General features: G+C 39.0%; 1 protein-coding gene across 1 annotated transcript in view; it reads right to left on the bottom strand.

Annotated features, from left to right (window-relative positions):
* The window catches only part of LOC127023235 (ubiquinol-cytochrome-c reductase complex assembly factor 1), a 51,293-nt gene that overhangs the window by 8,734 nt on the left and 26,576 nt on the right, over positions 1-15,983 (bottom strand). The gene's annotated exons all lie outside the window — the stretch shown is intronic.

Raw genomic sequence — 15,983 nt, 5'->3', positions numbered from 1 at the left:
CTAAGAGGCATTCAGCCCGTGGGATCAGCCTAGAACCAGTGCAAGGTAAAGATCATCCCCGTGGAGCAGGGACACTGGATCATCAACTGTTTCACTCAACAAATGTGTTCCTGTCAGACCACACTAAATGTTAGTGTGGACATAGCTGTGATGTCCACAGGCTACGCTACTTGAAAGCACTTTAACAGGAGTTTCTTTCTGTTACGGCTTTTGCCAGCATGTGTTGCACCCTTAAGCTACTTTAACACATTAATCCATCCATAGACTATAAAGCCAGAAGGGACACTTCTAACTGCACCTTGTACAAGTGCTAGTCATTGAATTTCATGCAGCAATTCCTCTCTTTAGGCCATAAGTTATGGTTGAACTAGATTTTTTTATGAAGAGATTTCAGCCAGAAGAAATGATTAGATCATAGAACTTGACCCTCTGCATATCACAGACCATTACATTTCAGTGAGTTCCCTCGTACTAAGCTCAGTAAGTTGTGTTTGGCTAAAGCATATCACCCTCACAGTTGAACATGTGTATCTCATTTCATATTTGAATTTTCTGGCTTAAGTTTCCACCCCCTCATTCTCATTATACCATTCCTGCTAGAATAAAAAGCCTCTTCTGTACAATGTATTTGCTCCCATACCTGTACACAGTACATGTGTCAGCATAGTCATCTTTTCAAACTAAGATTAGGCTCTTTAAGGTAATGTTTACACTAGGTGCACTGATGTACTACATCATCAGCACACTCCTGGAGTGGTCAAAGTTGTAATAGCAAAGTAGTGTTTTATGCTGATACAGTAAAAATTAATCCATCTCGTGTGCAAAACAAGTTACGCAGGTGTGAGTACACTTTTGTTGTTATGACTGAGTCTACTCTGGGGGCTTCTGTTAGCCACACTGCCATAAACATCAATCAACTCCTATTGACACTTTGATTAGTGGAGCATTCAATACCAGAAGAAGTTCCTAAAGGAGATACAGGACAAAGCTTTCATGATAAAAAACGTCACTCCTCAAACACTTAGGCTTTTTTATGTACCTTCTCTCAAGTTGCATTTGGAAAGAATGACTTATAATATATAGTTTACATTAGTTATAAATAATATATAACCACATATAGTTATATATGGGCTTTTTAAGTGTTTGCTGCCCTTTTAATAAATGCACATGACATTAAATGGGAAAACCTGCATACAGCCCTTTTATTTCCTCCAATAACATAACTATTATTTGTAGGACAGTAATTTTGAAAATGACTGAGACCGTACCTAGGATCAAAAAGATTAAATTAATAAAACAGATTAAAAATATCTCTGTAGCAAGGGGCCAAAAAGGCCAGTTCCTTCAGGCAATTTCACATGGTTATGAAATGACAAAGACATTGCAGAAGTTATTTTTCCAATCTTCATTTTTTGAGTCTTTTATTAACCACTCTGTTACTTTGTCTGCAAACAAGTTTACTGGCTTGTAATTAGCTACAGCGGTGAATGCCCATATACTTTAAAATATTAACTTTTCTGATAAATTCTCTAATTTTCTAATTAAAAGTAATTTTGTAATGCACCTCAGTAGATAACTAACTACAGAGAATAGTCTTTAAAGCCTTCTTCAATGTTCAGTGACAACCTACTTCAACATTGTATTAACCTAGACAACAGCTAAATGTTAGATGGTATCAAAACCAGTTCCTGCCAAAATCTTCAATCCATAAAACCAACATGTTAATGGAAAAAAGACTTTTGCATGCTCTGCCACCTTCATAACAATTGCATAATCATTAATAACACTTCTTAGAGCATGTTTATTTCAAGCAGACATAGAAAAGCAAGTTATACAACATTATCTACACATTTCAGCAAAAACAGATGGTCAGCCCTAGCTGTCTAGTATCAAGAAAATGAGGTATGTTTCTATCTTGCAGTCTATTAATTTGGAAACTCTGCCATGGTAACAGTTAAAGATGCAGAGTAGATCACAGTACAATCCTAACTGTATTAAATATATGGGGGCTTATTCCAAATTCCTTTTTCTCTGCAGTACATGGCTGGCACAGCTCATTGACAACGTCTCAAGAGAAATACCAGGGAAAAGAGGTCAAATCGCTGTGCGCTCTGTCTACTTGTGCTGAGTCTCTGTAAGGGCAAGCAGTTGTATTGGGTTTTTCCTGTAATGCCTCTTTTAAAAAACTACTTGCTAAAAGCCTAAAACTGATCACGAACATGTTTCTGAACACACCAGAATCAAGAATTCAGTTTGATAAACTGAAAGGAAGTTACATAACCAAGTTTAAAAGAGGCACTTGGAGAAGACAGTAGTAAAAGTAAATAAATTAAGGTAGGTACCATAAGCACTTACAGAGATCTTCTAAAACGTGATCTCTTTACTGAGACAAACCTCAGTAAATGTCAGAAAGAGTCACACACAAGAAACACTGTACTAGATCAGACCAAAGGTCCACCTAACATGGTATCTTGCCTTCAACAGTAGCCAGATACACTGAGAAAAGAAAAAAGACTACAAGCTGATATATGCTTCCTCTGAGTATTCTCCCAGCCAATTTCAGCTCAGGACAACTCTCAACCCTTGATATTTGTTTATATAGCAACCTTCAAAAGGTCTCTATGTCAAGCAACTTGTCTGGTAAACTTTCTGCATCCACAACATGCTTCAGCAAGAAGCACCCTGGTCTACCACTCATGATGAGAACCACCACCTCCTGTTTGTTTCTTCTGAAACTGGCTCCTGCTAGTTTAATCTGGTGGCCCAGTGTCCTGGTTTCGGCTAGGACAGAGTTAATTTTCTTCCTAGTAGCTGGTATAGTGCTGTGTTTTGGATTTAGTAGGAAAAGAATGTTGATAACACACCGATGTTTTTAGTTGTTGCTAAGTAGTGTTTATACTAAGTCAAGGATTTTTCAGCTTCTCGTGCCCAGCCAGCAAGAAGGCTGGAGGGGCACAAGAAGCTGGGAGGGGACACCATCAGGACAGCTGACCCAAACTGGCCAAAGAGCTATTCCATACCATATGACATCATGCCCAGTATATAAACTGGGGGGAGTTAACTGGGAGGGGGGATCGCGGCTCGGGAACTAACTGGGCATCGGTCAACGAGTGGTGAGCAATTGCATTGTGCACCACTTGCTTTGTATAGTTTAATTCTTTTAGTATTGCTATTGTCATATTATTATTATTATTATCATTATCATTGTTTTTCATTCCTTTCTGTCCTATTAAACTGTCTTTATCTCAACTCACGAGTTTTTTTTTCCTGATTCTCTCCCCCATCCCAGGGGTGGGGGGGCAGTGGGCGAGCGGCTGCGTGGTGCTTAGCTGCCGGCTGGGGTTAAACCACGACACCCAGTCTTTTCGCTGGATGAGACAGTGAATACGCATTGCTGCATCACCTCCTCACGGCACTCAGGATTCTGAGAATCCATCATATTCCATGTGATATGATCTGTCCATAGAAAAAGACTTAAGATAATTTAATAAAAGTCAAGAGTAACAAAATCTCTGGGATCATAAAGTACTAAACTGAATGAAACGTATTAGATAACATTTAATAGGGCTGCAGGGCCATGAAAGGTGGCATCCATTTTGAAAAGTATTTCAGCAGAACCAGGTAAGTACAAATTAGTAGAAAATACAATAATAAACGAAAATAACAATCACAGGTAATTATGACCAGCAATATTCAGTGCTGACAAAGGTACTAGCAGTAGGTGTTAAAAAAACCCTCATAAAGTTTATATAACAATGTGCACACGTTTAGCAGCTACAATTCCGGAAATGGATCTTAAAGAGATTTTGTGGAGAAATCGCCAAAAAATTTCAGTTCAATAATTCAATAGTGAAGAAAGAGACAAATAAATTTTAGGAATTATTATGAAAGGAATATAGAACAAAAGAGGAACCCTATTCTGCCGTAAATCCATAGTGTGCCCACATATAAAATGCTGCACATATTTATTACCTTTTCATCTCAGAACAGGTCTAAAAGAAATAAAACACACACAGAAAAGACCAAGGTGATTACACATATGAGGAAACACTAGTTATATTCAGGAAGAAATGAGGAGGAAGATGACGGAGAGGTAAAATCATGAGTGGTATCAAGCAGGTAAACAAGGAGTTACTGTTCACTGTTTCACATAAAAAAGATATAGAAAAGAAGCTGATGAAATTACCAAATAATACTTTAAAAAAGGGGTAAAAAAGGGACTGTACATTCATAGAGGATTTCTGTTAGTAGATCCTAAATATGATGGTCCCCACGCAACTCTCATATTACTCGTTACTGAGTGCCGAGAGAATATAGCAGAAGAAATACTGATACGCAGTTCTGTTTCTTATACTTTTTCCCAAATATCTCTGGTCATTGCTAGAAATAGTACACTGGATCTTCACCTGACATAAGAAGAATGACTTCTGAGTATGTTCAGTTTTGTTCATTTTTTGCTGATCTTTGCAGATATTGACTGGTATCTCTTCTGTCTGTGTATCTCTTCCTGCCCTGACTTGCAGCAAGGCAGCCACAGCTCATTCGATGATCCTGGACACCAGTCATCAGGTCACTTTGCTGACTTGATAGGAATTTCACCTGAAATATGCTAATGCAATTTAAAAAAATTGCTACCTTGACCATAGCTTTTAGTAACCTCATGGCAAAGAGGCTACATTTTATGTAGAACTAAGAGCAAGAATGATCCTGCTCATACCAAACAGCTCATCCTCCCCTAGGGGGAAAAATAATTAAAAAAACCCACATTCTTTCTCCAAGAATTTGGGATCAGAACAAGTTTCTATTGGATAGGAACAGCAAGTCACCCATCTCCTCTCCTAAAAAACTCTCCGCAAAAAAAGAAGTTTATTTCATTTCAAAATGGAGTGACAATTGCTAGAGTCCATACAATTAGTAAGCAATTAGCAAGCCTAATCCTTGATGCTAACACCTAGTACTGCTACAACCTTTACCCAGTGATTGAGGCCAGGACAAATGCAAATGCTCACTCTTACTATCTCACTTTCAAATTCATTTTTGTAGTGCCTAGCAGACTGGCTTATTTGTGTTTGCTCCATCAGACTTCCCACTATTTCCTAGCACAGTCCTGTTCGTATGTGACCTGTTTGACATTCTCCCATCAGTTCCACATTTGGGTAAAATTCTAATTTGAAGTCACATTGCTTTCACCTTCTACCAATATTCTGCACCTCCTGGTTTCAATCATAAGCTGAGAAAAACCCGATTTCCCCAAGCACTCCTCCTCCCCAGGGCTTCAAACACACGCATGCCACAGAATAGTTAACAGTTAAATATTTTCTTGCCAATATTTTAAGAGTGCAGAAGGTTCCAAATTGCTGGTAAAATAAACAATGCCAGACTGTGAAAACTCCTGCCTGCCATATACTCTGATGTTAACAAGAGTTTCTTTATTACTGTAACCTTTCAGAAGCGAACAAAAATTATTTCTCTACCCTAGTTCTGCCCTCAAGTAAAAGGCAAAGGAGGAAAGCGAACCATGAAAAAGCTGCATGGTAAGATACTGTGAGTTTTCCATCTTACTTCTGTATTTCATTCAGACTTGATGCTGCTGTGAATAAATAAACTTCCAGAAGATCCTAAAAGCGTGGGCAAGGATTTTAAGCCAAAAATTTCCTTACACACCGTTTCCTGAATAGCACAGATTAAACCTACACATGGGCCATATTCCCTCTTGCAAGTACATAATAAAACAGGAAATACAAAAGGGCAAATTTAGGATGCTCTCAATGAGGCACATTATTTTCAAGCTCCTCGGTACATAGCTCTGTCCTCGGGGGCTTTAGCCATGGACTTCCATCAATTACAGGGTCTCTGCCATTTCCTCACTTTCAAAAAATGAAGTCTTCAAATAGCATCTACAAATAGCAGGAATTGCTAGCACTTTTAGCACAAATGAGACGACTATATAGTTCAGGTGGCACCCCCTAAAACCACTGGTCATTTACAGCCCTGCCAGCCTTCTGTTACCTACCAAATATATTTGGAATTACGGAATCCAAGCCCAAGTCATCTGAAAACCAATTCAGATCAGTGTTGCTCATTTCACATATACCAAGATTGTATTGACCCCATCTTCCATCCCCGATATCCAGACCACTCGCTGAATCTCCCTTTTTATGTGCAGTCGTTCTTGTGGCCACAAGGCCATCTGACTAGCTTGAAAATCAACATGCTGTATGTTTTGCTAGCAACAAATAGAGATCTCTAAGATCAGATACACTGGTATTTTGGTCAAATCTTTTAACCTTTTGCATTATTTCCTGCCCTTTGCAGACGGAAACAACAATATCCAAGTTCTTACAGAAGTGTAATGATAATTAACTAGTTAATATCAATAGAGATACAGCAAGTGCTGTGTATGAACAGAAACAGAAGAGGAAGACACAACAACTGAGGACAGACAAGGGAATAGAAAGAATCTATTGAGATTCCCAAACCAGAATGGAAAACAGAAAAACACATCAGTTTGCCTAGATGTGTACAAAAGCATCATATGCTGTTGCTTATACTAAAGTAGTAAAAGAAATCAAAGAAGCAAGCAAGCATGAAAGCAAGCATTGGAATTACTGAACGTATTGCATTTGCACTTCCTGACCATTACCTTTTATTCTACTGTGGGAGTTGTTGGCAAAAGCAGTCAAAAATAAGGGCTTCACAGAGCTGCCAGTTTTATAAATGGATAAAATGGGCCAGAGAAGTCAGAAAATGAAATAACAAAATAAACCGAGTTCTAACAGGAAAATACAAACATTTGCAACTCACTTACCTAGCCAGGCTACAAAGCACTGTAGTATGTGCATTGTAAACATGAAGACAGTGTGTCTGCAGCAGAGTTTAAGACTGGCCTTTGAAGGAGTTTGACAATTAAAGTGGCACAGAGCTGCTTGCAGGAGAAGCTGATCCAGATTGCCAACCCGCTCCCCCAGTACGTACTACAGGCTACTGAAGCAAAAAACCCCACTAACGGAGACAGTCAGGAGATGTAATGCCATAGTGAGCAACAAGCCAGAGAGATGATCCTTGCAGCAGTTTTCGGAAGACATACGAGTGATGTCTAGGTCAGAGAAAGAAAAAGATGAGGCACAAGGATACTAGTGGAGGAAAGTGCTGATGATGGCAAATACGCAACAGGGGTTTAGGATGGGAAAGCAAGTATTCAGATAAAGAAATAAAGGAATTGAAGAAGAAAAGACAGATCTGGAGTTGAAAGAAACAAAGTCATGAAGACGCTTCAACATGCAAGGGTGGGTTTGAAGCAAGCAGACAAGAGGACAGATCCTGAGCTTTCATTGTGGACCTTTGCAACAGGAGGTTGCTGGATGAGCATGTTGAATAAAGGCAGCGCGTGACCATTGAATCCGTGAAGCAGCATGCCAGGGATGAAGAGCAGGCACAACTGGCACTGATGGTTGTAAAAGGATTAGTTGAACATGAAGGAACACAAGGGAAGGGAGAGAGGTGGTGGTGCCAGTCTGACATACAGGAAGGGGTCCTGCAAGGAAACAAAGAGAATTAACAAGAGAGGTAAGAAAAGGTAGAGAGAGAAACTAATATCTCTACAAGATAAGAAGTAGGAAGGGAGAAGTATGTGACATACTGACAGAGGGGACATGTGAAAACAGGCGCATACCCTGGAAAGGGAATCAGATACAAGCTCCAGTGAATTCAGGCATTAGGGTAACACAAAAATGACCAAGGACAAGGAGGGCAAAAAACCATTCAGAATGGGTGCAATGAGTCAAGACCTGAAGTAATTGCTTATGTACTGCAAGTAAATGCCAAAATTAGGCATACCTGAGAACAGTAATACAGTCAGTGTACCATAGAGCAAAGCAACCAATGGAGAAGTAAACTTTCACTGCACCTGACAAAACAAAAGTGTCAAGCAAGGAAGGCAACGCAGAGAACAGGACCATGCTCTTCTAACAGGATAGCAGGACTGAGAGAGAACAAGACTAATTACCACAGTTGTACAGATATAAGCTCCATGAAGATCCTATTAGCCTGAACGCATTGGCTGTCACAGAGAACATAGAGAAAAGAATTTCTCTTGCACGCCATGCCTCTTTCTCTCCTGGAAACAATCACTGTAGTCCATAAAGCCGCACTCACATTTTGCTCTCGGAAACAAAGCAATAAAACCAAGTTACTAATCCTTCCCCAAAGTAAAGGTTAGAGAAGAGATCCCAAGTACCGAACAGACCTCACTTGTGCCATCTGTGCCCTGTGAAGACAAGCCCAGAATTTGTGCAAAATACAGCACTTCAACGACTCCTTAGTTTAGCCCGAATTAGTGTTTGGAAGCATTCAGCAGAAGCTGGATGTGTACAAAAAACCAACCAACCGCTCCTTGTCAGCAGCAGTTACTAAACACCATCTGGTACCTGCAACTACAGCCTCCTGATACAGGAGGAAAGGAACATCCAGAGACACTACAGAAGGTGGCAGTGGCAACTGGTAAGCTGGGAGAGCCAACAACAGCTGCATACTGTTTTAATCAAAGCCACAACCCATGGGTGCTGTTGAGTCTGCCAGAGACACGAAAAGAAGTTGCACGAAGGGAAGGGAAGGAGCAACGTCTCAAACCCCTGCAGCACCCCTGCACCGTATCAGAATTGATGCTTATGTTATTGTCTTTCAAGACAGGCAGGCACCAAAAACATAAGGAAAAGTTAAGTTACTCATTCCTGAAGAGGAAGCAGAAGATATCAGTGACATTCTACCAGCAGCGAAAAGCACAAGCAACAATATGATTAAAATGTATTGGGAACAACACAGAACCTCTCAATGGTTTGTTTGATTACTCTGATTTAGAAGAGACATTGTCTTGGTATTTTTCTGTATTTATGAAGGAGCTTAAAAGTGCATTCATGTTTTCACTGCAGCAGCTTAGAGTTGTTAGAAAAGAATTACAACCACAACATGAGATACCTTTCTCCCAGGAGTCTCAAAAGGCTTAGCCAAGCAGACCAGCTGATCTCAGTAGAGGAATTCTGGGGCAAACTCCAAAAGGATAGGAAGCTGATAATGTAAATGTCCAAAATATGTAGCATAACAACATGTTACTTAACCCCACATTGACCACAGGCAAATCACAAACTGGATCGTGAGTCATACACAAAGCACTGGCAGGAGCCAGGCAACAGTGACAACATAGCTGCTACCCGTTCCGCTGAGCCTGGAGACTGTGGCAGGTTCTGTAAGGATCATTTTCCTGTTTCCACCATCATCTTTACACTATCAAAATAAAAATTATGCAGTTGTGGTGAGCAGTAATTTCATTGCGCAACGTTTGAATTTTGGCAACTACACTATGTTCTGGAGAGTTTGAGGAACACGGGGCAGCACTTAACACCTACAAGCACTGCATGGTAAAATCGATTTTGGCATGCGAGTCCCACTGGTGCAGAACGTGGGGAATAATGAGAAAGGTATTTCTAGAAAAGGTGCTATAAGGCAGCTTCCAGTGTACTTCTTGCAGGCACCAGAGGGAGGCACAAAATAGACCAAGGACACTACCTTACAGTAACAGGATCCAACACATCTGGGAAATTTAAATTGATTTTTTTATGCCAGACTCTACAGAAAACTGGGGCAGGCCAGTTGAAAAGAACTCAAGCATATATTATACCTTGATTTCAACACCAGGTATCCTTGGCATGCCCCAAACATGCCTATATTTCAGACAGCCAGATGTGTTAGTTCCACGGGCGCTGGTTATAGAACAACTACATTAAAAACATGAGAAAGAGACCCCTATTTCAGTACTCCATGACCTGGTAAAGCTAAATTTGCATCACCATGCATACTGTTTGTTCCAGACCTCATCATGGGCGAGATATTTTCAAGGTAACATTCCATACACATGCATTTTCCTGCATATTTAAGTTATTAAGATTTCCGGGATCAAATTTACTGAATTCACTCTGGAACAGTACCTGATCCTATTATTCATTTATGAAATGACAAAATACTGGAAGCTTGCTATGAACTTTCAAGCTCTTCGAGAAAGGATCAAGGGTTGACGAACTATTTCTTCTGTGATGTTCTTAAAACACTAAGTTCAGTTAAAACATATACAATGCCTGGTATTCTATTAAACAAAAAAAGCACAAAAAACACACACAGCAATTTCATCTCACTACTTTGGCAAGTTTGGTTTTTGGTTTTTTTTTTTTTAAAAGGGAACACTAGAAACTGGTAAGATTTTATATATTATGTTTTTTAAATAGTCATTAAAAAACTCATAACATTTTTCTCCTTAAAATGTCCTAGTAAAGTTATACATTTCAAAATACACATAGACCATTTGAAACTAAAACTTTTCCTCTTTAGTTTTATAGGTTTTTAAAAACCTTTTTCAACTGTACTGAACACTATCCTCTATCTCATATCCCAATCCATTTCCTCAAACAAAATCACTACTTTCTCTATAATATTTTGCTTCAGTACACTTCCTCCATCTCAACTCCCCCCTCCACTGCGCTGCCAGAATACTGCACACACTTTCCTTCTGCCCCAGCTCTGCCCCTGTTCTCCCATAATAATGTATTTTCTGTTCTGTGCATCCCAAATTGACTCCATGAATTTCCATCAGATTTTAGAGACAGGCCTGAAAAGGACCCCCTGAGTATTTAAGTACAGTAGCTTCCCACTGTAGGTGAATCAACTGCAATAGTTCAATTCATACAAAGATCAAGTTCTATTTTAAAGTTGTCAGTTTTACACCCTGTCCTCTCATCTTCTAAAGCCATTCTAGAATCTTACTTGTCTCACTCTGACCATGATTTCTGAGTCTTTAGTTAGAAGTCTCAGACTTTTTGTTCTCCACAGGAAGAATAACTTAAACTGAATTGTATCAAGTTTAGGAAATTTTGTAGCTACTGTAAAGCAAAAATGGCATTTTTAATCATCTGAAGTCTTCTAATTGTGAAAAGAGTATCAAGACAGAAAAAGGTGTTCAAGTTCACAGAGCTAAATTCTGCTCTCAGTTACACTGATGTGAACCATGTTATTGATTCTGATGGCGTTACTTCAGATGTACACCAATGTAACTGAGAGCAAATTATGGGTCACTGTATATAAACAGCTCTAGCTAAAAGTATAACAAAGACTGTATTGTGCTATGCACAGCAGAGCCAATAAACGAATTCAAAAGACACCTAGATGTGTTCCTGGAAAAAAAGGGGGCAGGGGTCTAAGTGGTCTGGTGGGAAAACAGGAAAGTGAGATTAAGATAAATTAAAACAGGTTTGGCACGCTGGGCTTGACAGCCCCTCCTATTCTTATCTCTTTTGCAGCTTTTAGAACATGTATGGTTATAAAATAAATTGTTACTTTGCACTAAAAAAACCTTACTCATTTCAGAAGCAGAATGCCACCACAACACACAAGACTAATGGTGTTAAAATGAGCCTACAACAATTTACAGTTATTTGAATAAAGCCTGATGGATCTTTCTAAGACAGCATGCGATTAGCACCCAGAAGTATTAGTACGGGGTTCTTGGAGGAGGGCGAGCGGGGCAGGGAAGGGGCGTTGGGTTTTTTTGGTGTTTGGTTGTTTGGGTTTGGGTTTTTTGGGGCGGAGGTGGAATGGGGGGGGTGTCTTTTTTTTTTTTTTAACCTCGTATCTGTTGTCCAATTATCAGCTGAAATCCCATTCCAGGGAACTCTAGCATCTACACATCCTTCTGATCAACTCTGCAGCTTTATCTAAGAGTATTAAAATACACTTAAACTTATAACAACTGCTTTTATATACACACAGTTACTAAAACACAATACTCAGGTCAGTAAGGTTAATATTCAGGTTGCTGAAGAACTCTGTTAGGGAGACAAATAGCAGCAATTTTTAGTGCTGACTGAATTCCCCTTACAAACTGATTAGGCAGCTGCCAGTCTGCATAGTATAAATCTATTCACTGCAAGCCACAAGGTGGAGATCTCTGGCAAAGTAGGATCGAAAGGAAGTCTTTTACCCAGCCTAATGTTACTATTAACACTTTGAGCCATTGCATCAAGCCAATTTTTCTGTTTGTTTTTAAAGTTTGATAGAAATGTCACTAGTGGAAAAATTAAGAAAGAGCACTGGTTAGCCACAGAACTGGACACACCTGGCTGCAAACCCACCAAAAGAAACTGACTTCATTAGTACTAGGGACAGCAGAGTAAAATTTATACCTGAAATATGCCTGCACCAGTAGAATTTGCTGAGGCCACAGGCTCTCGGTGTGTTTTTACAGCTGTGTCAAGTTTTGGTTTCTGACTCTTGCCGACATTCAGGAGTGCTGAAGGAGCTCAGGCTAACAGGTCCCAAAACTTTGTAGCTGAGGTTTAGATCTCAGCAATTTTAACAACCAGGTTTTGAAATAATACAAACTCCATTTGGAGTTGGAGCTGATGTAAATTAGTAGTTAAAATGCCTTACATTCTATCACTTTCGGCTTCAATGAACTTGTATATTTAAGAGCAGATGGCATATTTTAATAAACCATCAATATCAATTTAGGAATATAGTATCCATTTTCTGCATCGAGTTTTGGAATTGCTGCTAGATACGGAAACGAGTTGTGTCCCTGCCCATGGCAGGGGGGTTGGAACTAGATGATCTTTACAGTCCCTTCCAACCCAAACCATTCTATGATTCTATGAATAACTGCAACTTTGTCTGTCAACAAGTTAACTAATTGCATCCAACTAGCAACTTCATACAGCTGCTCTGTCACGTATACCACAATACAGGAATGTACCAATTGGAGTTAAATACTGACCTTTGATACCCTGCATGAGAGAAAAAGCAGGGAATGGAATTTCTTAACCTCCTAGGAGCTATGGAGATGATAACTTAGTGCCCTAAAAGTATTCAGTAAAGTTTCTTTTCATTTAACTTCTGAGAAAGGCTCAGATTCTGAAATTTGAAAGCATGAACACAGGAACATTAATGTCACCATCTTTTTATCTACTATTCTTATCTTGATATATTTAACTCTCTTCTTTTGGAGGTAGAATATATACTGATTGCAGGACAAAATTACTTGAAAATAAATAGCTGCTACACATATTCCTCAATCAGCTCACAACCCCTTTGTCATTACCTCAGCTACATTTTAAAAGAACCATTAGGGATAAATGTATCAAGATTAATAAGTAGAACCTAACACCTAGGGTAACTGCTCTTTACTTACTTATCACTTAAAACTCCCTGCAATTGCTAAAGCTGAGATGTGAGAAAGAGTTCAATCAGGGTACATCTATGTGAAGGGGAGGAAAGTAAGTGAAGAAGAGTGAACAAGCGTGGAAGAAACAGGAACTGCCCATGCAGGGGCATGGGTGAAGTGGTATATTAAGCTAGGATCACTAGCTCCGAGGAAGGAAAATAAAGCAATGATAAGGAGCAAGGGAACAGCTAACCTCTTCAAACATCAATGCATAAATTATTTTCATCTAACATACAATAAATACTACCAAAAGGGACTAAAAAGTTCATTCATCTTGACAAAACAATGACTGAAAGATGAGGAATAATTAAAAGATGAAAGAAAATAAAAATATCACTAAAAGATTATGAAAGCCCTATGCCTTCACAAACACTATGGGGAAAAGAACAGTCCTAATTTCCAAGTTTACAATCTAGGAGAGTTCACTATGCTTTCTTACACACCCTTAGTGCCTGGTCTAGTTAGCTGTTACCTCAAGAGTTCATGGTCTCTCACAAGGAGTCTCATTAAAATCAATGGGCCTCTGTGCAGCTAAACTATATTAAATATACACACAGATGTAACTGTTTTTGAGATCAAGCCTTTAAATGTGTACATACTTCATTTAAGCATCAGCTATTGCCACATAAAAGCTATGTTAACACTAGGTTACAGTCAAAAGTATATTATAGGAATCACATTATTGCAAACTAAGCATGCTCATTATTATATTGCATGATCATTATTACAAACAAAGATTGCAAAATTTAAATTCAAGGATAAACTGAAAAGATGCCTAACCTGCCAAGGCAGAGAATGAATGGCATTCAAACAACTTAAGATCTCCTTACAGTTGCATCATACAGCAACCATACCATTATAATATGCATGTATTAGCATTTGAAGCTCCAGATTGGATGAAAACATAAGGACATCAGTGGGTTTTTTTACACTTTGGGGAATTTTGGGGAGCAATGGAATAGTTTAGTTTGCAGAAATGGAAACCCTGTGCTTCCCTTTACAAAGGACTGACTGTAAGCACTATCTTTTTTTCCCTTAAAGTTTACTGAAAAAAATCTCAATACAGGTCTAACTTACACCATGCTTCACTTTTGAGTTCTGCAGGCTTGTAAGGGTAGCAAACAGCTAGCTTTGCTTCTCTTTGCTGTTTGCTGCTGCTTCAAATCTTGCAAGGAAAACTACAAGATGGCATTTGAGGTTAGTTCATATAAGGCAAAATTAGGGTTAAAAGGAACAGAGAAATAATTTTCTGTTCCAAAGCAGCATTCTCTCTGTGCACAGATGGAATCAAAAGATCCCTGAAGAGATTTTGGGGGGCTTTGGGAGGTGGGGTGTTTGGCTGGTTTTTTTTTTTTTTTGCTTTTCAAGAAAAGCAGTCTTAAATTTATACCCGGAACAAAGATCTGAGCTGTCTCCAGTTCCTACAGAAAGCAGACTCAACCACTGATATGACATGAAAGGCATTGGACAAGGACAAAAATGTGTAAACTATTTCATTCAATCTTTTTCTTGGTACTATCATCTAATTTGTCTAGGCTCACTCACACTGCCTTATGGCATCTGACCAGGAAAGTGGAGATTCCCATATTGGAATTTATGTAAGCTCATTAATGTAGCAAGAAATTCTAAGATGCCTGAATTTAGATTTAATCCAAAAGAAGGGTAAGAGGATGACTTGTCTTCAAAAGCAAGCTGTAACATAGTAAAGTTACAAAATTCCCAACAACTAGGAAAAAAAAGCCATTGCTGATGGAATAACTGAAGTTACACCACAATCAACATTTTCTAAAACCACATACAAAATAAAAGAACAGAGAGAAACTTCTTGAATTACTAATGTGATCACATACCAAATCCTATCTCACTGGTTAATTCCCTTGTTTGTCACCAATAGAAATACCCCAGCAGCCTCTCCAAATATGGCCGACAACTAAGACTTGACAATATAGCAATAATGGCACATGAAAACTGTCACTTTTCCAACAGTCTAATTTATTTTAATCACAGACAAACCTCTATTTAATCATTGAACAATTCTTTTCTTTTTCCACAACACAGGAGATCTTTCCCAGCCCTATTCTCCTGAGGATGAACGTAGGAATCCTCAAACTGTATCAGATCTCCTGTCACCACTGTCATACTGGGGTTATGAAAACTACCTCCTACTTCCACTGCTTCTGCACTGCCTTCTCTGAAGGCTATCACCAACACAAGGCTGGAGAAATGCACTTACAGACTTTAAGGCCAGAAATGACCATTACAACTAACTAGCATAACCTTCCTCAGAATAGGCCAAGAAGATCCAGCCTTGTTCTTCCTTCAAACTTGCAAATGAACTATCCTTGGAGCTACTCTCTCCTTACAATGTTTCTTTTGTGATAAAGACTAGGTATACCAAGAATCCAAAATGAAAAATAAACTAATGACTAGTTATAGTCATGTACAGGAACTTAACATAAAAACGTTGTCCCTTAACTTTCCTTTTACTCACCATCCTAGATACAGAGAAAACTCAAAGCTCTGCTGGAATTACTTAAGTTGCAGTTACACATTTGGCACCAGTCATGTCAGCTGCTTATTCCTGTCCACAAAAGCCCATTCTGTTATAGCAGCATTCATTTCTGCAATCACACGGCAAACCACGTGGAAAATTAATTCCTCTCATACAAATAAATATCTTCATCCAGGCCACGGTGCAGTTTCAGAAACAAGGTCAGTGGCT

This window comes from Gymnogyps californianus, chromosome 17 (genome assembly GCF_018139145.2).
Source record: "Gymnogyps californianus isolate 813 chromosome 17, ASM1813914v2, whole genome shotgun sequence".
Taxonomy (NCBI): domain Eukaryota; kingdom Metazoa; phylum Chordata; class Aves; order Accipitriformes; family Cathartidae; genus Gymnogyps; species Gymnogyps californianus.
Note: the sequence above shows the minus strand (reverse complement) of the source record. Positions and strands in the feature narration are given on the sequence as shown.